At 34.9% G+C, this 24,482-nt stretch overlaps 1 non-coding gene across 1 annotated transcript; it reads left to right on the top strand.

Moving 5' to 3' along the window:
* The first annotated feature begins 21,760 nt into the window (after positions 1–21,760).
* LOC128296246 (small nucleolar RNA R71) lies at positions 21,761–21,867 on the top strand. Its single transcript, XR_008286795.1, has one exon. It is a non-coding gene; the product is annotated as a small nucleolar RNA R71 (small nucleolar RNA).
* The last annotated feature ends 2,615 nt before the right edge of the window (positions 21,868–24,482 follow it).

Genomic DNA, 24,482 nt, shown 5'->3' with positions numbered 1-24,482 from the left:
ATCATGTAAAAGTATTGAGAAAACTATTTTTGAGGTTGAGAAAATTCCAGCTAATGCTGAATCCAACAAAATGCACTTCTAGGGCCACGTCGAGCAAATTATTAGGATTTATGGTCAGTGAGAAATGAATTGAGATTGACCCAGATAAAGTCAAGGTTATACAGAAGTTACCACCACTGAGTACCCAAAAGGAAGTTCAGGGTTTCTTAGGGAGATTAAATTACATTGCCCGATTCATTACATGTAACAACTCGTTTTTACTGAAATCGAAACAGTGGTTTCGGGACCACAAATTCAAAGTCAGAAAAAATTATTTTTATTATTATATGATCTCCTATATGACAGAAATATAGTATAAAAATTTTGTTGAGAAATTTTACTATTTAAATACCTAATTTGATTAAAAGGACTAAATTGCATTAAGTGCAAAAGTTGAGTGCTAATAGCAAAAGGTATTAAATAGCTATAGAATTTGAAAATTTAAGCCCTTATATAGTAAATAGACCATTAAAGTGCTTAGTGGTTAAGCATGAGTAATCATCATTTGAAATTTAATAAATTATTAAGGGTAATTGTGGAAATTAGTGGGTAAAGTGATATTAAATAAAAAAAAATCTATTCTCATCATCTACCACCAAATAAAAAACAAAAGAGAGAGAAAAGAGAAGAAAACCTAGCCATAGGAGCTTGAGATATTAGCAAGATTATTTTGCTCAATTAGGTATGTATCATTGTCCCGTTTTTAATGATTTTTATATTTTCGAGATTGTAGTAACATAATCTAGCTAGCTCGGGGATTAATTTGTATAATCGTTAAAGTATTAGGGTTTTTACATTGATAAGTATGCTTGAATTGTGAAGTTTTATGATAGAAAATGAAAGGTTGTTGTTAGATAAACAATTTTTATAAAGAGAACTTTGATGAAATTATCAATTAAAGATTAAATTGAAAAGGTGATAAATTTATGGTAAAATTGTGAAATTGTGAATTATGTGGGCTGCTATTAATATGTGTAAGAAATTGACTAGGCTTGAGTAAGGATTAAATTTCATGAAAATTATTTTCCTAGCTTAGGGACTAAATTGCAATGAATTAAAAGTATAGGGGCTGTAACATCCCGAATTAGGGTCTAGTCAGAACAGTGGTTTTGAGACCACAAATCTGAAATAGAAATAATTATTTTATGATTATTTGATGATCCATGATGTAATTGCATGTTTATGTGAAATTTTCATGAAGAAATTCTTTGCTTGAAATGTCCAATTTGACTTTATGGACTAAATTGAATAAGTTGTAAAACTTGTGTTCTAGAAGCATCAAGCATGAAATTGCATTGGATTATTAATTAGAGGTCCTTAAATAACAATTTGACCAAGTTTTAAAATTTTGGACAAAAATGGGCATAGATAGGAAATATTTGAAAGAATTAAGGGCATTTTTGTCATTTGGTAAATAAAAGAATAAAAAGGGCAAAAGAAAGCAAAATTTGACCATATTCTTCTTGCTTGTGCCAAAATTCCAAGGGTCACCATAGCTAGGGTTTCTTCATCTTTCAAGCTCAAAAGTAAGTGCATCCTAATCCTGTTTTTAATGTTTTTTACATTTTTGAAGTTGTCATCAGCCGATCTAGCTATTTCTACCATTATTTTGAGCTAGGGTTCATGTATGAAATTTGACCCATGTGTTACATGGTTGTATTTTGATGTTTCATGGTAGATTATGAAAGTTTGATGTGTGTTTAACATCTTTTGCTAAGTGATTTTTAGTGAAAATACCTAAAAAGGACTTGTTTGTAAAAGGTGTAAAAATGAGTAGTAGAAATGTGTTTTAATGAGAAATATGGGCTGATATGAGTTGGAATATGAATCGGCTAGGCTTGGGTAACCAAGAAAATGCATGCATTTCATTTTACGAGCTTAGGGACTAAACTGTAAATAAGTGAAAAGTTAGGAGTAAAAAGGTGATTTTACCAAAGTATGTGTTATGGGTCGATATGAGCAATGTATGTATTAAACAAGTTGAATTTGACATTATAGATCAAGAAAAACGTGATTCGGGTCTTGATTAGGGGAAAATTAAAGTTTACGAGGATTAGACTCGTTTCTATCATTTTGTACCGAGGTAAGTTCATTTGCAAATAATGCAACATGTACCATACTTTAAAAGCTTTAATATTGCATGCATGGTAAGTATATATGTTATTAATGTGAGGTTATATCATGTGTTTATTGCCTAAATTTCATCATGAATTATGCTTCGATTATTCCATGGATATGTGATTGGTGCTATGAGTATTGAAATTGACATTACGAGCAAGGTCAACAAAAATTTGGTATCGAATAATCTCGTTTGAACCTTAGGAATAGTTTAGGATACAAATGACATGTCACTAGGAACTTTGTAATCTGAACTCATTGAGTTGTGGTCTAAGTTGTAATCGGCTAGGCTTGGGTAACCAAGAAAATGCATGCATTTCATTTTACGAGCCTAGGGACTAAACTATAAATAAGTGAAAAGTTAGGAGTAAAAAGGTGATTTTACCAAAGTATGTGTTATGGGTCGATATGAGCAATGTATGTATTAAACAAGTTGAATTTGACATTATAGATCAAGAAAAACGTGATTCGGGTCTTGATTAGGGGAAAATTAAAGTTTACGAGGATTAGACTCGTTTCTATCATTTTGTACCGAGGTAAGTTCATTTGCAAATAATGCAACATGTACCATACTTTAAAAGCTTTAATATTGCATGTATGGTAAGTATATATGTTATTAATGTGAGGTTATATCATGTGTTTATTGCCTAAATTTCATCATGAATTATGCTTCGATTATTCCATGGATTTGTGATTGGTGCTATGAGTATTGAAATTGACATTACGAGCAAGGTCAACAAAAATTTGGTATCGAATAATCTGGTTTGAACCTTAGGAATAGTTTAGGATACAAGTGACATGTCACTAGGAACTTTGTAATCTGAACTCATTGAGTTGTGGTCTAAGTTCATGATATATATGACATCTAAGCTCATTGAGTTGTGGTCTGAGTTCAAGATGTATGTGACACATGTTTTGGCATTCCAGGTACTGGTCTCGTATATGCTATTAATGGCGAGGTAATCCGTCATGTGTTGCGAATACCTGACAGCCTGTATGAGCAGACCCGTAAGTAGCTCGAAAGCGAGCAACATGTGATATGAGATATGAAGTAGAATTGGCTACATATGGGCACTTAGGTGAGATATTATGATGTATCCAATAGTATTTTGAGTGTTTAACGGGTAGTTCTAAAGGAAGTTCAATGAGTAATCTTGATGAATACGTCAAAGACGAGAAAGTAAGTTATTATGTGAAAGTGGGCACAGGTATGTACATCAAACTCATTAGAATGACATGAGATATGATGAATTTGTGGTAAGAACATGTGTATAGGTAGATGAAGAATAAGTTTAAGAGATTTGATAAAATGCAAGATTATGTTCACTATGCTAAACGAATGATTAATGTTTGTTTAAGTTGCTTTTTATTTGCATGTAAACTTACTAAGCTTTAAAGCTTACCCCTTCCTTTTTTTTCCTTATAGTTTCACCAAGCTAGCTTGGGGATCGGAGGATGTCAGAGACTCAATCACACTATCAATTAAACATTTGGGTATAGTTAGTTTCATCATTTTGATTATGGCATGTATAGGAACTTGGTCTTTTTGTTAAGTGTCATATTGGTTAGCCAAATGTGTTGGCTCATGATGGTTTTATGATTCATTTTGTATATGGCTATAAGAGGTGGCTCATATTGATTATTTAGGTTGTAACCCTAATTATTGGTTCATGCATGCAAATGTGCTTATGCTTTAATGTGGTTATGGTCACTTATGGTTAATGAGTGTGATGGATGGCACGTATGTTTGGTGTATGAAATATGATTAATGTGTAAGATAATAAATGTGGTGCAAATGTGTAATTTGAAAGTAGGTTAGCAAAGATGATAGACAAATATGAAATTGGTGTGGAATACCATATGAAAGCATGATAGTTTGAATAGGTGATATGTTGACACTACTAAGTCATAATTTAACCATGAATGTGAATACTTGAGTAGCCAAATGTGCCATGTTGCATGCCATGAAGTGAGTGTAAGTATGTGAGTGTTTAAGGGTGGAAAATGGCTTGGAAAATAGCCTAGAAATTGCCCACACGGTTAGACATGTGTGAGACACGGTCTGCCCATGGGCGTGTGATCTGGCCGTGTGTCCTCTGCACCCTAATTATGCAAAACAGAATGCCCAGTAGTAAATACACGGGCAGAGACACGACCGTGTGTCTTAGCTGTGTGAAGGACACGACCTTAATACATGGGCATGTGCCCAGGCCATGTGAAGTCTACACTTGATTCTTGGAATTTAATTCGCCACATAGCCTCAGCACACGGGCGTGTGACTTGGCCGTGTGACCTTATTTGGTTGATAATGTTATTGTCAGAGAGTTACACGGGCGTGTCCCAAACCACACGGGCGTGTGTGACCACACGGTCTACCCACACTGGCATGTGACTCTCCAAAGTAGGAAATTTTTCTAAGTTATCCTAATGTTTTCTAAAGTTTTCAGTTTAGTCCTGAACCACCTTCGATGTATGTTTTGGGCCTCGTAGACCATATAAGGGACAATTTGCATATGTATGAATGAAATTACTTTGAACGAAAATTTTTATGGCCCAGTTTTGTATATGTGCTTGTGTTAAAATCTAGTAACAGCCCGAACCCTGTCTCGGCTTTGGATACGGGTAAGGAGTGTTACAAGGGCAAAATTGTAATTTTTCTAAAAATATGTGTTGGACTAAATTAAATATGAATTATATTGAATTGAGTTAAATTCATTCGTATAGATCCGGTTAGACCTAGTACGTAGTTAAATTGAGACAAAGGAAAAATATCGGATTAGTCGCCTTCGTATCTACGTAAACTCGTCGAGCTAAGTTCATGTAATTAAATTGTACATTCATATGTGTTAAATTAAAATATTGTTTGTGAATTATACAATTTTCATTAATAAATACCGGTTGTATATTCAACGATTACCGAGACCCATTTGAACCTTATGAAATTCGTAGGATACAAATGACATGCCATTAGGGTTACCGATTTGGTTGGGGCCCTGCATGTGTTGCCGACACACCACAGCTCGTATGAGCTTGCCGTTATACATCTCACATGAGCTTCTCGTTATATAGCTCGCATGAGCTTCTCGATATTCAGCTCCCATGAGCTTCCCATTATTCAGTTCACATAAGCTTCCCGTTATTCAACTCGAAGGAGCTTCCGTTTACAGCTCGTATGAGCATACATGAATATGAATTTACGGATTACTATTCAGTACATCTCATATGTACTACCCATGTATCCAAAGATATTTTAAATGGTTCAACGGGCACAAATTTGTTACAAGATTATATGATTTCTATATGAACTATTATTGGTATTTATATGAAAAATATGAAATATGATTATTTGATGAATTCAACCATGTGTGTTGGATTTTATAGGTGATTTTCATGACTAATATGTTGTGATCATGTGTTTAGGTTTTTGGCCAAATTGTTTGAGATATGCTATGTTTACTTACCTATTTTATGGAAATATGATAAGTTAAATCCTGTATTATATGAACTTACTAAGCTTAAATGCTTACTTTGTGTTATTTTCTATGTTTTTTTAGTAATTCAGAAGCTCGTTCAAGTTAGAAGCTGGTCAGAGTTATTTCACACTATCCATCAGCTCTTTTGGGTACTTTTAGTAAATTAATTTCAGTTATAATGACTTGTATAGGTTAAATTGGCCAATGTTGGAATATAATTGTTTTGTTGAGATTAATTACTTATTTAGCTTGTGTTTGGTATATTTTGATGTGTGTGTATATATATATATATGTGGCTTTATCATATATGATGTGTGTTTGACATGGTTGAATGATGGAAAACTTATAGGTATATTGATGATTGGTTTGAAATAGTATGTTTGGTACAATTATGCATATATGTATTTGGTCATCTAGGTAAGTTGAGATACTTGGTTGACATGTCTTTAAGTTGTCATTTGAGGTGCCTAAGGGCATATTGGTTGGATGTGGTGATATTTCATGTTTAAGGTTTGATTTTTACTTGTTTTGAATGCCTTGTTATGTCTTGTTGATATGCAAATTGTTGTGTTTAGGTTGATATCAAATTGGGTGAAAAATGTGGCTTGGAAAATGGCCTATTTTCGTCTACACAGGCAAAGACACGGCCTTGTGGTTGTATGTCCCCTGTATATTTTAGATTGCGCAATTCAGTATGCTCATACGGCCTAGCATGTGGACGTATGGCTTGGCCTTGGGGCCCAAGTCAGAGAGTTACACGGGCACGGACATGGGCTGGGATACGGCCATGTGTTCCTATTTCGAATGCCCACACAGCCTGAGACACGAGCGTGTCTCCTGACCGTGTGAGTCATACGGCCGTGTGTCCCCTGCAACTTTGAAAATTTTCAATGTTTTCTGAAAAACAATTTTTTAGTATCTGATCTAGTCCAAAGTTGTTTCTAATGCATATTTTGGGCCTCAAGGGCCCGTATAAAGGATAATATGTTTAATCTTGATTAGTTTCTAACATGAATGTTATATGATATTAAATGTTTGTTTATTTTATCTGTAAACTTCGGTAATGCTCTATAACCCTGTTTTGGTGATGGATATGGGTTAGGGGTGTTACATTTATTAGTATCAAAGCTATGATTTATCAATTCTTGGACTAACGTAGCATATATCAGTCTAGCTATACATTCCATTATTTAACTTGTGATAGTGTGATATCTCGTGACCACTTAAAAATATGTTTTCATATAGCAATGTCACCCAACTGAGCTGATTCCGATGAAGTAGAGAGTAACACTCAAGCCTTCGTTCAAGGAGTAGCTCCAAGTGGTATGAGGCTCGTATCTAAGGGCTAGAGAGGAGAGGCTAAAGAAGTATTTTTCTAGATGATGAATTAATGGTTGACCGAGTTTGTACGAACGAATTCGGTTGCACAACAACCTCCACCCCTTTCTGTTCCTCAACCGGCTCCTATTATTTCTCAAAGTACAGAACCTATTAGAGTTAGTAAGCCTCCTGTCGATAAGATCCGTAGTAGGTGCTGAATAATTCTGAGCTACAACTGAAGATGATCCCAAGAAAGTTGAGTTTTGGTTAGAAAATACAATCTGAGTTCTTGATGAATTATCTTGTACACAGGCTGAATGTTTTAAGTGTGCGGTGTCTCTATTAAAAGCTTAGCTTATCAGTGGTGGAGTACATTAACTTTCGTAGTTCCGAAAGAGAAGATTACTTAGAAATTCTTTCAAATTGAGTTCCGTAAGAAAAACATTAGTCAGAGGGTTCTAGACTAGAAACGTGAAGAATTCTTGGAGCTTAAATAGGGTCATATGAGAGTATCTGAATATGAACGGGGATTTGTTCAATTGAGAAAATATACTCGAGAATGTATTCTGACTGAGACTACAATGTGGAAGCGGTTCGAAGATGGTTTAAAATAAAATATAAAACTATTAGTAGGGATTCTTGAGTTGAAAGAATTTGTAGTATTAGTGGATTGATCATATAAAGCTGAAGAGTTGAGCAAAGAGAAAAGACAAGCTGAGACTGACGCTAGAGATTCAAGTAAGAGATTGACGGGAAAGTCATATCATTCAGCATCGAAGAAATCAAGTAAATATCACGACCATTCTATTATTTTTGCGGGATACTTCGGTAGAGATAGAGGTACCTGACGTGTAACACCCCTTACCTGTGTCCTACGTTGGGACAGGGTACGAGGCATGATCAGACTTAAACACAAACAATCATGCAAATTGGGCCATAAAATTTCATTCATATATTAAATCATTCTATCACATGCACATAGTCCCTTATTTGGTCTACGAAACCCAAAACATACTTTAGATAAGGTCCGGGACTAAACTGAGAACTTTGGAAAGTTCTGGGAAAACTTAGAAATTTTTCTAATGAAACAGGGTCACACGCCCGTTTGAACATAGGGGCACGCCCATGTGCCATCAACATGCTCGTGTTCTCAGGTCGTATAACTTTTTGTTTATGACGTCATCAAATAAATTGAACCACACGGCCAGGCCACACGCCCGTGTCCCCAAGCCATTGTAAGAGTATGCCCAAAGATCAATCACGGGATGGTTGTAATAACATACTTGGTTTATCATGTTTATTAATATAAGGCGTTGCCACTATTATTTTAGTTTCTTTTCTATGTACATAAATAAACTGTTTTATAATAATGTCCTGAGAATAATATGATTATTCTTAAAAGATCCTTAGTCAAGTATTATTGTTGGCTAGGACAATAATAATGCATTAAGACTAACATGTAGTTGATTGATGATAAAGAGTTGTCATTGATATGGAGTGTCAAAATCAATGCATGAATATGTGTGTTAGAGAACAACATATTGGACTGACTCGCTATGAGTATGTTTCTTGGATTATTATGTAATTGTCACAACATTACTCATAGTGATTAATATGTATATGATCCTCATACTTGAGATCATCTTTATCCCAACATCGTGAGTTGTATATTTTGATACAGTCAAACAAACACCGTAACTAGTTGTTCTATAAAGACTGATGTTGGATATACCACAATCTATGTTGAGGGATATAGTTGATCAATATAAGATAAGTCCCTCCTACATAATGGGAATAATATCTCAGGCCACTTGATTGAGTGAGGCTAGAAATGCATGGCCATGCTCAAATAAGTTGATATGAGATGTCATACTTATTTGTGTATCATAGTCTACTCAAGGTATCAAGAAACATGGGATGGATTATGCAAGTGTGACTATTCCATGACTTGTGTCCATTCCAAAGATATAGGACTTAAGGATTAATGCATGAAAGGTTAATCACAAAAGGTTATGTCGAATCATGACTTCTTGTAACTTAGGTAGCATTGATGCATTGCTAGATGCCACTCATTGTTTGTAACATTAGAATCGTTCTAATATTACTGCTAACATTACAAGAACCTATAGGGTCACACCCTATGGTTGAAATGAACGAGGTAAAACATAGTTGGTATATTGCTTGGTTGTCATGAATTAATTTAATTGGGCAATCAAATTGTTGAACATATTATATGTACAAGGATGTTGTACACATAATCAGAACATAATTTTATTGATATATGAATTTAGTTCAGTATATAAGTTTAAATAAATATAGTTTACCAAAATCTTTTTATAATTAATGTAATTATAATTTTTCGGTTAAACATTATTATATTTTTTTGAATGATAATTATTATGTTCGGATTAATTTTAATGAATTAAAATTCGTTATAAATATATACCAATTAAGAGGGAGTTATATATAGCAAGGGTAAAAACCCTAAAAAGGATATATAAAAACTAGCCCGAAAATATGCAATGTGGTCTAGCAGCCGTTTAGCAAAATACTCTCTAAAAATAGTTTTCTGGGATTTCTACCGTTCATTGTCAATTGGGTGGACTACGTAGAGGCCGACATCAAAAAAGGTTGCGGCTTGGTTCGATAGTCGTTCAGCATTCCTATTGCCTAGGCGTCGATGTCTACTTAGATTGAAGTTTCGATAATTTTGAAACCTTTTTATCACCCCGATTCGTTCCTTACACATGGATCCTTGGTTTGGATCGCCGGAATTTTTTTTTTTTTTGCTGCACCTTGGAGGTACTGGTGCTCCAACAGCCATGTCCCTCACAAGGTGGAGACACACGGCCGTGTCTCATCCCATGTAGTTAACTCTTAGGCTATTTTCCAAGCCTTTTTGTTACCCTTACATGCACACACATATACATGGATCTAATGACATTCAACATCCTCAATTATGAAACAAACATATCATTTACCTATCAACATGCATGTGTTACACATTCCCACATTAAACCAAGACTAGTCATACCATAGTTTTCTTTGTGCCAATTTATTTCAACTTATCATCAAACTTCCATGTTCAAAGCATTATTATTTTATCTCCATATTACACATTTAATTCATGGTCATAAACCATTCATTCAATACACATGACATATTGCCAACCATGCATGAGAAACAAACATAATCATATCTTCACATCATAAGCAATAAATCATAACATGACTAGCTAGGCTTACAAGCCATAATCAATATGAGCCACATCTCATGGCCATATACAATAGCTCAAAATGGGGCAATACATTTGGCCAAATCATAATAACACATGTCATAGAACTAGGTCCCTAAACATGCCACTCATTTGATAATTCTAACATATGTATTCAATACTCCAAAGGTATTGGATTGATAGTTGATGTTGCCTCCGACGATCTCCAACCCCGAGCCGACCTAACAACACTAAAAGAAATGGAAAGGAGGGAGTAAGCTTTACGCTCAGTAAGCTCATATGAAAATAATAAGCAATGTATTAACATGCTATTTTTCAATTTCTCTTTATTTATTCAAAGTCTAGTTAAGCTATTTTCTCAAGTCACAGTCACTAAATTATTTATATCTAGAGCTACGAAACTCCAAATTAAGATTTTCTAATTGTCCCTGAAACTACACTCACATATCTTCTTACTATAAAATTTTCAAAATTTTTGGTCTAGCTAATAAGTACAGTTTATTCTTTAAAGTCTCCCCTGTTTTGCTATTTGATAGCTTTGACCTTTCTTCACTAAAATTTATTTATCTCATAGTACGGGACTCAGATGATGCTTCCGTCTATTTCCCTCGAAAATAAACTCATTATGGATTTTAATCATGTAATTTATAACCCATGATTATTTTCATACAAGTTTTAATAATTTTCCAAACTTAAGACAGGGGAGCCCAAAATCACTTTGACCGTGTCTCACAAAAAATCAAATATCTCATAATATGACATTCTTTTACTTACACCGTTTCCTTTATGTAAAACTAGACTTAATAAGATTTAATTTTATATCTTATTCAGTCTCTAATTTGATTTCCACTATTTTTGGTGGATTTTGAAATTAGGACTAGTGCGGCTGTCCACATTGTTTTAGTACAATATAATGATACCATCACAAGATTTTCATGAAATTACTCTCATAAGTATCACTCATTCATTTTCATTCTTATCACAAGTCCATGGGTTTTGAGTACTTACCTTTGCTATCACTTAGCACAACACTCGTCCAAACATGACAATTCTTATGCATCATAATAGTATCATATAACATAAATGATATATCATGGCAAGAACCCTTTTATTTCATTTCTCATATTAATTTCGTTGAATTTCTTGGAATCTCGATGGATATCTCATTCATCGTCAATTCATACAAGTGATCATTTCAAGTACGGACTCCTGCGAACCTCGCTCTTACTGTGGGATTACCAGTCCAGGCTAAATCCCCCATAATATAAATTTATAGAGTATTGTCGGAATTACTAGTCCAGGCTAAATCCCCTGTCACGACAATTACTCTCATGAGCTAGGATCTGAATTACCAATCCATGCTAAATTCAGACCCAAATCGGATTACCCGTCTGGGCTAAATCCATATTACACATATATTCTTCGGGAGGCTAGATCACTTTACAAGTTCATGTCCGTCAATTAGTATTTTCCCTTTCTAAAAAGCACACTCCCGCGAACCTCCTGTCTTACAGTGGGATTACCAGCCCAAGCTAAATCCCCTATAATATAAACTCATAGAGTATTGTCGGGATTACCAGTCCAGGCTAAATCCCCTACATCGACATATACTCAAATGACATTGGATCTGAATTACTAGTCTAGGCTAAATTCAAAACCTAATTCAGATTACCCGTCCGAGCTAAATCCGTTCACACATATTCTTTGGGAGGGCTATATAGGGATTGGATCATCCGTCTGGGCTAAACCTTTTTTACCATCAATTCCATTTCAAGAATCCATCGAATATCCTATTTCATTCAACTGAGATTTTTCTTCATCTTGCTATCAATCATGTCAATGTTTCATAAATTTTCATACATTGAGCACTCAAATCATATTCTTATGAAGAGCATACATTTATCATATAATCACCATTTCAGCAATTAACATACCTCACACATCGTATTTACTTGCAAATAGACTTACCTTCCTTTTCACTCTTTCACAAGTTATCCAACTTAATAAAACATCATGTTATATCAAATTTTCAATATATTCAGCTATTATATAGCAAGCCATCAATGATTGAGCCATCAAACATTTCATGTGCTACTAGTCATATATCATTATTCTCACAAATTTTATATACCTTTCTTTCATCACTTTTCAATATATTAAATCATGCCATTCGTGTAATAATAATATATAATTTTCAATTCAAATATAGCATTGCAATATTATTGACACACGAACTTACCTCGGCACCAAAATAGCAAAAAGGAACCTAACCGTCGATTTTCTATTTTTCACCCGATCTAGGTCCAATCCTTATTTTCCTTGATCTATAATATCAATTTTGGTATAGTTATTAGTAACATTATTTAATGTGATCCAAAAATCATATTTCGCCAAAATTAGGTTTTTTCCCCTAGGCTCGTAAAATAATTTTTATTCAATTTCCTCACTCTTTAAGCCTAGCCAAACCATTTTCATAACTATAGCAAACCACAATTCTCATCAAAACACACTTTTATACCATTTTTACAACTTTTACAAAATGGTCCTTTTGGACGTTTTGATCGAAAATCGCTTAGTAAAAGTCGTTTATTTAACACCCAACACTCATTTTCTACCATTAGACATCAAAATGCATGTATGTCACACATAGATCAATTTTTGAACATGAAACCTAGCTCAAATTAATGGTGGAAATAGATAGATCTTGTTACGGGGATTGCAAAAACGTAAAAACCATTAAAAATGGGGCTAGAACGAACTTACAATCGTGCTTGGAAGCTTGAAAAACCCTAGACATGGTTTCTCCATGCAATTTTCGACCAAGAGGTTGAAGATGGACAAAAATTGGCTTTTAATTTTGTTTTTAATTCATTTTAATAACTAAATGACCAAAATGCCCTTAATGAAAAACTTTTGAAACATGCCTAACCATGTCATATTTGTCCATCAACTTAACCAATGGTCTAATTACCATATAAGGGCCTCTAATTTAAAATTTCATAACAATTGGACACCTCTAGCATGTAGAACTCAACTTTTGCACTTTTTTATGATTAAATTGAGTGCCCAAACGTCAAAATTTTCAAACAAAATTTTCACAAAATCATTTCGTGAAATTATAGACTGTAAAAATATAACAAAAATAAAATTTTCCTCATCGGATTTGTGGTCCTAAAACTACTATTCTGACTAGGCCCAAAATCGGAATGTTACATGACGCTCTAATCCTAAATCTCAGGCTACATCTATAGCAAGTGTGGGTAATACTAGAAACACTAGATGTGGTTCCTTTTACCACTATGTTAGAGATTTCCCGGAGAAATCTGAAAAAGATAATATTCAAACTTCAAGGCTGCGCAACACAGCTGCGAGAGGTAGACCACCCTGTAATCTTGGAAATGCCAGTGGTAGCCGTAGGGTGACAAAAGACTCTATTGTAAGGTCTGAGGCACAAACACCAACTAGGGCTTATGCTATTCGTGCGCATGAAGATGCTTTGGCACCAGATGTTATTACCGGTACTTTCTCTCTTATTGATACAAATGTAACTACTTTAATTGATCCTCGATCGACTCATTCATTTGTTTACACGAATTCAGTGTGTAGTAAAAATTTACATGTTGAGTCCACTTAATTCGAAGTCAAAGTATCGAACCCTCTAAGCCAATGTGTGTTAGTTGATAAAGTTTATAAGAATTGTTCGTTAATGATTTAAGGTTACTATTTTTTGACTGATTTGATGCTTTTACCATTTGATGAATTTGATGTGATATTGGGCATGGATTGGCTAACTCTGCATGATGCTAAAGTAAATTGTAGACGAAAGCATATCATATTGAAATGTCAAAATGGTGAGATGTTTTATATTGAATCAGATAAATTGAATGGGTTGCCTATTGTGATATTAGTTATGTCAACACAGAAATATATGAGAAAAGGTTGTAATGCTTACCTTGCTTATGTATTGGATACTAAAGTGTCAAAGTCAAAGCTTGAGTCTGTACCAGTGATTTGCAAATATCTTGATGTGTTTCTAGAGGAATTACCAGGATAATCGTCAATCAGAGAAGTAGAATTTTCTATAGAACTTATACCGAGAGCAATATTGATATTGATAGCACTATACAGAATGGCTCCTACAGAGTTAAAAGAGTTGAAAGCATAGTTACAAGAGTTGACTGATAGGGGTTTTGCTAGACCTAGTTTTTCACCTTGGGGTGCACCGGTTCTATTTGATAAGGAAAAGGACGGATCAATGAAATTATGCATTAACTACCTTCAGCTCAACAAAGTTACAATCAAGAATAAATATCCATTGCCTCGCATTGATGATTTGTTTGATCAATTGAGAGGTGTCATAGTGTTCTCAAAGATTGATATTCGTTCTGGCTATTATCAATTACGAGTAAAAGATTATGATGTGCCAAAAACAACATTCAGAACTAGGTACAGACATTATGAATTTCTTGTTCTACCATTTGGTTGAACTAACGCACCTGTAGTATTTATGGATTTGATAAAATTTTTAGACCATATTTAGATAGATTTGTTGTGGTATTTATTGATGATATTCTGATTTATTCTCGAGATGAGACTGAACATGTCGAGCATCTGAGAATTGTTCTACAAACTTTATGTTTGTTAAATTTAGCAAATGTGAGTTTTGGCTTCGGGAAGTTAGTTTTCTGGGGCACATAGTATCGGCTGAAGGCATCAGAGTTGATCCAAATAAAATTTTAGCGATTGTTAATTGGAAACCACTGAGAAACGTATCTAAAGTCAAAAGTTTTCTGGGATTTGTTGGTTCTTACGAAGATTTATAAAAGGGTTTTCGATGATAGCAACACTGATGACACGACTATTAAAAAAGATGTGAAAGTTGAATGGTCTGATAAATGTCAGCAAAGTTTTAACCAGTTGAAAGCCTTGTTGATAGAAACACCAGTTCTGGTTCAGCCTGAATCAGATAAGAAATTTTTGGTTTTTAGTGACGCGTCATTGAACGTATTAGGATGTGTTTTGATGCAAGAAGGTAAAGTAATTGCTTATGCCTCCAGATAGTTAAAGCCACATGAAAAGAATTATCCGATGCATGACTTAGAGTTGGCAACTATAGTTTTTGCGTTGAAAATTTGGCGACACTATTTGTTTGGTGAAAAATGTCATGTATTTATCAATCAGAAGAGTTTAAAGTATATGATGTCGTAGAAATATCTGAATTTAAGACAGCGTAGATGGCTCAATCTATTGAAAGATTATGAGTTAGTTACTGATTATAATTTGGGAAAAGCAAAGGTAGTTGCTGATGCTTTGAGTAGAAAATCCTTGTTTGTTCTATGAGCGATGAATACCCGATTGTCATTATCTGATGATGGATCGATATTAGCTAAGTTAAAATTAAGATTGATGTTTTTACAGCAGATCTATGAAGCTCATAAATGTGATAATAAGTTGCGAGCTAAATGAGTACAGTGTGAGTCAACTTCTGATTTAGAATTTCAGATAGGACCCGATGATTGTTTGTAATTCAAAGGTAGATTTTGTATACCGAAGAATCCAAAGCTTATACAAAAAATTTTGCATGAAGCTTATAGTGGTAGCATGTCTGTTCATCCAGGGAGTAATAAAATGTACAATGATTTGAGACAAATGTACTGGTGGCCAGGAAGGAAACGTGATATTTCTGATTTTGTATCTAGATGTTTGATATGTCAACAAATTAAAGCTGAAGATCAGGTACCTTTAGGATTGTTACAGCCAGTAATGATACCGGAATGGAAATGGGATAGAGTTACTATGGATTTTGTACCGAGGTTATCCTTATCTCTGAAAAAGAAAGATGTCATTTGGTTTATCGTCAATTGTTTGATGAAGTCAGCACATTTTATTTCGGTATGTACGGATTTCTCACTTGGCAAACTTGCTGAGTTATATGTTTCAGAGATTGTCAGATTACATAGAGTACCAGTCTCTATTATTTTGGATAGAGATCTGCGATTTACATAGTGATTCTAGAAAAAGTTACTAGAAGCTCTAGGTACTTGATTGCATTTTAACACCGCATTTCACCCTTAGACCGAGGGTCAATCCGAGCGTGTGATTTAGATTCTTAAAGATAGGCTTCGGTTTTATGTTTTAGAATTCGAAGGTAATTGGGAGAAATATTTACCATTGGTTGAATTCGAGTATAATAATAGTTTTCAATTGAGCATAAAAATAACACTATATGAGGCTTTGTATGGTTGCAAATGCCGAACTCTGTTATATTAGACTGAGCTCAGTGAGAAAAAGATACACGAGGTTAATTTGATTCTGGATATTGAGTAAAAAGTGAAAATGATCCTAGATAGCTTAAAAGCAGCTTCAGATCGTCAAAATTATATGCAGATTTGAAACGTAAAGATATAGAGTTCCAAGTCGGAGACAAAGTATTTTTGAATGTATCGCCTTGGAAGAAAATTCTTCTGTTTGGCCGTAAAGGAAAGCTAAGCTACGATTTATCGGGCTGTATGAGATTATTGAAAGAATTGAACCTTTTGCGTATCAATTAGCTTTACTGTTAAAACTTGAAAGAATTTACAATGTCTTCCACGTCTCTATGTTATGAAGGTATCGGTCTGACCCTTCACATGTTATCTCTCCGACGGATGTCAAAATTCAACTTGACATGACATATAGTGAAGAACCATTAGAATTCTTGCACGAGAGGTAAAAGAATTGAGAAATAAAAATGTAGCTTTAGTAAAAGTTCTCTGGTAGTGGCACAGAATAGAAGAAGCTACTTAGGAAACCGAGGAAACTATGAGAAAGCAATATCCGAACCTCTTTTCTGGTAAGATTTTCATGGACAAAAATCTCTTTAGAGGGAGAGTTGTAACAGCCCGTTTCCAGTGAAATCAAAACAGTAATTTTGGGACCACAAATCCAAATTCAGATATTTATTTTATTATTATAGGATCTACTGTATGAGAGAAATACAGTATAAAAATTTTGTTAAGAAATTTTACTGTTTACATACCTAATTTGATGAAAATGACTGAATTGAATTAAGTGCAAAAGTTGAGTGCTAATAGCTAAAGGTATTAAATAGCTATAAAATTCAAAATTTGAGGTCCTTATATAGTAAATAGACCATTGAAGTTCTTAGTGGTTAAGCATGTGTAATCATCATTGGAAATTTAATAAATTATTAAGGGTAATTTTGGAAATTAGTGGGTAAAGTGATATTAAATAAAATAAAAAAATCTATTATCATCATCTACCACCAAATAAAAAAAAAGAGAAAAGAGAAGAAAATCTAACCATGGCAGCTTGAGATATTAGCAAGCTTATTTTGCTCAATTAGGTATGTACCATTGTCCAATTTTTAATGATTTCTATGTTTCCGAGATCGTAGTAGCTTAATCTAGATAGTTCAGGGATTAATTTGCAAAACCGTTAAAGTATTATGCTTTTTCCATTGATGAGTCTGCTTGAATTATGAAGTTTTATGATAGAAAATGAAAGGTTGTTGTTAGATAAACAACTTTTATAAAGAGAATTTTGATGAAATTATCAATTAGGGATTAAATTGAAAAGATGATAAATTTATTGTAAAATTGTAAAATTAATAATTACATGGGCAACTATTAATATGTGTAAAAATTGTCTAGGCTTAAGTAAAGATTAAATTGCATGAAAGTCATATTCCAAGCCTAGGGACTAAATTGTAATGAATTAAAAGTATAAGGGCAAAATAGTAATTTTTCCAAAAATATGTGTTGGGCTAAATTGAATATGAATTATATTGAATTGAGTTAAATTCATTCGTATAGATCTGGTTAGACCTAATACGGAGTTAGATCGAAGCAAAGGAAAAATATCGGATTAGTCGCCTTTAAATCTACGTAAACTCTTCGAGGTAAGTTCGTGTAATTAAATTGTACATTGATATGTGTTAAATTGAAATATTGTTTGTGAATTGTACAATTGCAATGAATAAATACCGGTTGTTTATTCAATGATTACCGAGTCCCGTTTGAACCTTATGAAAGTCGTAGGATACAAATGACATGTCATTAAGGTTACCGATTTGGTTGGGGTCCTGCCTGTGTTACGGACACACCACAGCTCGCATGAGCTTCCCGATATTCAGCTCAAATGAGCTTCCCGATATTCAACTTGTGTGAGCTTCCCGTTATTCAGCTCGCATGAGCTTTCCAATATTCAGCTCGAAGGAGTTTCCCATTTACAGCTCATATGAGCATACATGAATATGAATTGACAAATTACCGTTCAGCACACCCCGTGTGTACTACCCGTGTATCCAACAATATTTTAAATGGTTCAACAGGCACAATTCTATTATAAGATTATATGATTTCGATATTGATACGTGATATTTGAGACAGGAAAGGGTCGGGCCCGTAGAATCTGGAAAAGTTCTTTTTGGGGCCCAATGGGAAACTGCAGGAAAGGGTGACGAATTTCTACAGTAGGACCCAAGGAAGGTGACGATCCCTTCCTTTTCTTCGAAGTAGAGACGGCGGCTTTCTTTCCTCGTGAAGACGACATGGTATACCTGCAAGCAAAACCATTATTTCGTCGTGATGAATGTTCAGGGTAAGACGAAAACAAATTTAAAAAGGCAAAAGTCATAAATTAAAACTAATAATCTCAGTCACAACTACTAGCAAACTTAATCAAAAACGATTAATTTTCTGGTATATCATTAGCATGATAATAGTATGAGTTCATAAAAAATGGCAAATAATTCTATGTAGCATATTTTATTTATGGAAAATGCCAACCCAAAGGTATGAGTATTTCTATTATCCTAACCATAAATATTCACTTTAAACTAGTCAAATGGAGCAGATAGATCATGCAATGAGTAAGAACTTCAACATGAAAAAGATGATAACTACCCTAGATACGAAATTTGAGTGATAGAAAGATGAAAATAACATGAAAAGTGCATATTACTATGATAAATAGCATTAGAATTCAGTAAAATGAAAGAGAAAAGAGTAAACAAATGCTAGAAAAAGGAGAATGAGAGTTAAAAATAGGGTTGGAAGTGGAGCACGGGCGTGGTAGCAAGGCCGTGTGGACTTGCAGCGGCTAGGCTAGGGATTTTGGGTGAAGAAGATGATGAATAGTGAAGGGTATTTATAGATTTTTGGACACACGGCCAGGGAACACACCCGCGTTCCCCAATTTTTGGCCGTGTGATTCGCGGATTTTGAATTTGGGCACGTCTGATATTCAGCCCACACCCGTGTTCCTTGGGCGTGTGGGTGCACACGGCCATGTTAATTTGACAGGTTCGGCCACGGTTTCAAGGCACAGACGTGTCGCATGCCCGTGTTGTTTTAGCAGGTTCGCCCACGATCATGTCGCACGGCCGTGGTGATTTATCGTAGTCCGTGCTAGGGAAAATCTTTGCCCTATTTCCACACGGTCCTAAGCACGCCCGTGTGCTTGGCCGTGTCTGTATGGTAAACCTGTATTCAAGAGCTCCGTTAGTAAGTTAGGTACTAAAATTTAAAGAAGTTAATACAGTTAGTGCCCGGGTTGCCTCCCGAGAAACGCTTATTTATAGTCTAAGCTTCACTTACCTTTCCATTGAATGGTCATGGTGGTTCGAGGAGTTTATACTCCTCATTCCTGCTATGAATCTCATCAAAATAAGGTTTTAGGCGGGTATTGTTTGCCTCAAAAGTGCCGAACTTGGGATGACTTACCTCGACTGTGCCGAATAGGAAAATGCTAAGAATCGTAAGAGGAATTTCTTCATTCGGTTTGACAGTGACAATGTGAGGATTTGCTTCATCTAATAAAACTTTATCTCCAGCCTTAAGTTGATTTGGAAAGGTATTGACCTTGTTCTGGCGTAGTTTTGGTTTATCGTGTGTTCTCGGTTTATGTGTCCGCCATTCATCTAGCTCCTCGATTTGTAGCCTCCGTTCTTCATGAATAGGTCCTCTACTATTTCTTGAAAATGGCTCATGTACTTCCTTCAAACTCATTTCCTGCAAAGTAGGTTGCACCATATTGTCAGTTTTAGTAGAATGGTTTAGACAATCACCTTCAATTTTTGATATGTTGTCGGAATTGCGAGCTTGAAGGGTGATTGTTTCGTCTCCCACACGAAGTGTGAGCTCACCTGTGCCAACATCAATAATCGTTCTAGCAGTTGCTAAAAAGTGCCTTCCTAAAATTAAAGGAGTGTTGCTATCCTCCTCTATGTCTAGAACAACGAAGTCAACGAGAAATATAAATTTATCGATTTTAACTAGCACATCTTCAATAATACCCCTAGGAAATCTTATGCTAATTGAATGCTCATCCTAGTCTGTTTGGGTTTCCCAAGACCTAGTTGTTTAAACATTTTGTAAGGCATGACGTTAATACTAGCCCCTAAATCAGCTAATGCATTATTAACATCTAAACTACCAATTAAGCAAGGAATTGTAAAACTCCCTGGATCTTTCAATTTGTTGGGTAGTTTATTTTGTAGAATAGATGAGCAAACTGTGTTTAGCTTTACATGCGAAGCCTCGTCCAACTTCTACTTATTTGCCAAAAGCTCCTTTAGAAATTTCATTGCATTTGGCATCTGTGATAGAGCTTCAATAAACGGTAAGTTAATATGTAATTTTTTTAAGAGTTTAAGGAATTTACCAAATTGCTCGTCTGAGGGGTCTTTCCTTGTCGCATTGGGGTAGGGCCACGAGGTTTGTATTCTATACTTACTGGTTTCTGCTCATTGTGGTCTACCTCACCTTTACCTTTGCTTATCTCAGCTTCTTGGCTTGGTTCTGGTTCAGGTGTGACTAACCCTTCCTCATCTTAACTAGTAATCACGTTGAGTTGCTCCTTTGGGTTAGATTCTGTGTTGCTTGGCAAGCTACCTTGTGGTCGTTTAGAAATCAACTTGGCAAGCTGTCCAATCTGAGTTTCGAGCCCTTGGATCGATGCTTGTTGATTCTTAAGTGCTATCTCGGTATTCTGAAAATGAGTTTCTGACACTGATATAAACTTTGAGAGCACCTCTTCATGGTTCGACTTCTTTTCCTGTTGGTAGGGTGGTTGTTGGTAGCCTGGAGGTAGTCTCTGATTTCCTTGGCCTCCCCATGAAAAATTTGGGTGGTTCCTCCAACCTGCATTGTAAGTATTGCTATAAGAATTGTTTTGAGATCGAGAATTGTTACCCATATAATTTAACTGCTCATTGTCCATGTTGTGGCCATAAGGTTGGTATTCTGAACTGCTTGATCCACCTCCACTTGCTTCGTACTACAATACTGGGTGAACCTATGAAGAACTAAGAAAACCATTAATTTTCTTATTCAAGAGTTCTACCTGATTAGAGAGCATGGTGACCAAATCAACGTTATCAACACTAACTATTTTTGTTGGCTTTGTCCTCATGACTTGCCATTGATAGTTATTCAGTGACATCTCTTTTATAAATTCATAAGCCACCTCAGGTGTCTTATTCTTGATAGTTCCTCCAGCAGCTGCATCAATCATCTGCCGAGTCGAAGGATTCAGGCCATTATGTTACGTTTGAACCTATAGCCAAAGCGGTAACCCATGGTGAGGGCACCTTCTCAAAAGGTCCTTGTATCTCTCACATGCATTGTAAAGTGTTTCTAAATCTATCTGCATAAAAGAAGAGATATCATTACATAATTTGACTATTTTAGCCAGTGGAAAATATTTTAATAAAAATTTTTCGGTCATTTGTTCCCAAGTAATGATTGACCCTCGTGGTAACGAGTTCAATCATTTTTTAGCCTTATTCCTTAACGAAAAGGGAAACAACCGAAGGAGAATGACGTCATCAGAAACGCCATTAATTGTAAAGGTATCACAAAATTCTAGGAAATTTGCCAAGTGAGCGTTAGGATCATCGTCCTGCAAACCATCAAACTGAACAAACTGTTGTATCATTTGAATTGTGTTAGGTTTCAGTTCAAAATTATTTGCAGCAATAGCAGGTTTAACTATACTTGACTCAGTTCCTGTTAAATTAGGTTTAGCATAATCATACATAGTGCGCGGAACAGGATTTTGATTAACAGTAATTGCAGGAGGTAGCGGATTTTCTTGGTTTTCAGCCATCTCCTCGGTTGTGGTTTGAATATTATCCTCTTGCTCATTCTCTGTGTATCTTAAGCTTCACCTTATTTCTCTTTGGTTTCTGCGAACTGTGCAATTGATCTCACTATCAAAAAGTAATGGTCCTGATGGGTTTCTTCTAGTCATAAACTATAAGAACCTGCCAGAAAAAGGGAAAAAGAAGAATTAGTAATAAAAAATTAGAATAAAATTTAAATTGCAGTAAAAGTAAATGGAAAAGTAATGAAAATCAAGTGTTCCTAATATCTTAGTTCCCCGGTAACAGCGCCAAAAACTTGACACATGATATTTGTGACAGGTTTTAAATATTTAAAATGAATCGTTCTTGAAACTAACTATTATCACGAAAAGGCAAGTGTACCTATCGAACAGTAGTATAGCTTTAGCAAGACCGGATTGGCGAACCCAAAGGAACTAAAAGTACTAGTAATGACTGTCTTTTTATTATCTAGCCTAAGAATAATGGGGTTTGTTTTAACTAACTAATTAACTAAACTAAGAATTCACAAAAAATAGAATTGGGGAATTCCTTTTGGAAAAACTCGATTGATTAAGACAATAGCTAAGGAAAAATCCACTTAGACTTCAGTTGTTATTTGACCCTGAATTGGACGATTTATTCATTTGACTTGATCCGTAGAAATCCCTAAGTTATATTATTATCCCTCTCGAGACTAACAACGTCTAACCCTAGGTTGAATAATTGAAATCTCTTTCTAATTAACTCCCTTGGGTTGCATTAACTCGATCTATGGATCCCCTTATTAGGTTTCACCCTAATCCGACAAAATCTTGTCACCCTATCTCTAGGCAGGCAATCAATTTCGCTTGATTATGACAAATGTACTCTTAGACAGGGTCTATTCCTCCTTTGAATAAGAGCTTAACTTGAATCAATATCCTGGAATATCAAGACAAGAATTAAGAACAAGTCAAATATTTATCATACAATTCAAATAATAATAATAAGATCTGTCTTAGGTTTCATTTCCTTAGGTATTTAGGGGTTTTACTTCATAACTAAAAAGGTAAACATCTAAGAAGAATAATGAATATAACACATAAAGAAAAACCCAAAACTCTTGAAGGGAAATTGAGGGGAGATCTTCAGTCTCGATGATGAATCCGGCTTCTGAGATGGATCAATCGACTTTCTTTGAGCAGTTCCCTAATTCCTTCTCTGTGCCTCTCTTTTCCTCCTCCTCTATGGTGTATTTATAGGGTTTAGAATGCCAAAGAACCCTCAAAATTGGCCTTTTCCGAATTGGACTTAATTTGGGCACGATAGGGACACGTCTGTGTGACACACCCGTGTGCGATTACTTCAGGCCATGGTCAAGCCTGTTAAATAGGCACGGGCTTGTGGTCCACCCGTGTAAGCCGTGCTTCAATTATACCAAATTGACACGGCCGTGTGGTATGCCCATGTTGGGAGGTCCAGGCCGTGTTGATTTCATACGTTGGCCCATTTTCTCCATTTTTGGCCCGTTTCTCGTTCCTTTCACTCTCTTATGCTCACCTAAGTATAAAATATGAAAGTATGGCATTAGGAGCATCGAATTCACCAATTTTAAGGAAAAGTCATCCATAACATATGGCATTAGGAGCATCGAATTCATCAATTTTAAGGAAAAATCATCCATAAAATGTGCTAAGCATGAGATAGAAATATGTATAAATTACGGTTTATCAAATATGAACTATTATTGGTATTTATATGAAAAAAATGAAATGTGATTATTTGATTAATTCAACCATGTGTGTTGGATTTTATAGGTGATTTTCATGGCTAATATGTTGTAATCATGAGTTTAGGCTTTTGGCCAAATTGTTTGAGATATGTTATGTTTACTTACCTATTTTATGGAAATATGGTAAGTTAAATTCTATATTATACAAACTTACTAAGCTTAAATGCTTACTCTATGTTATTTTCTATGTTTTTTTAGTAATTTAGAAGCTCGTTCAGGTTAGAAGCTGGTCGGAGTTATTTCACAATATTCATCGGCTCTTTTAGGTACTTTTAGTAAATTAATTTCAGTTATAATGACATGTATAGGTTAATTTGGCCAATGTTGGCATATAATTGTTCTGTTGAGATTAATCACTTATTTGGCTTGTATTTGATATATTTTGATGTGTATATATATGTCACCTTATCATATTTG

Source organism: Gossypium arboreum, chromosome 7 (genome assembly GCF_025698485.1).
Source record: "Gossypium arboreum isolate Shixiya-1 chromosome 7, ASM2569848v2, whole genome shotgun sequence".
Classification (NCBI taxonomy): Eukaryota; Viridiplantae; Streptophyta; class Magnoliopsida; order Malvales; family Malvaceae; genus Gossypium; species Gossypium arboreum.
This window is presented reverse-complemented; position numbering and strand designations above follow the sequence as displayed.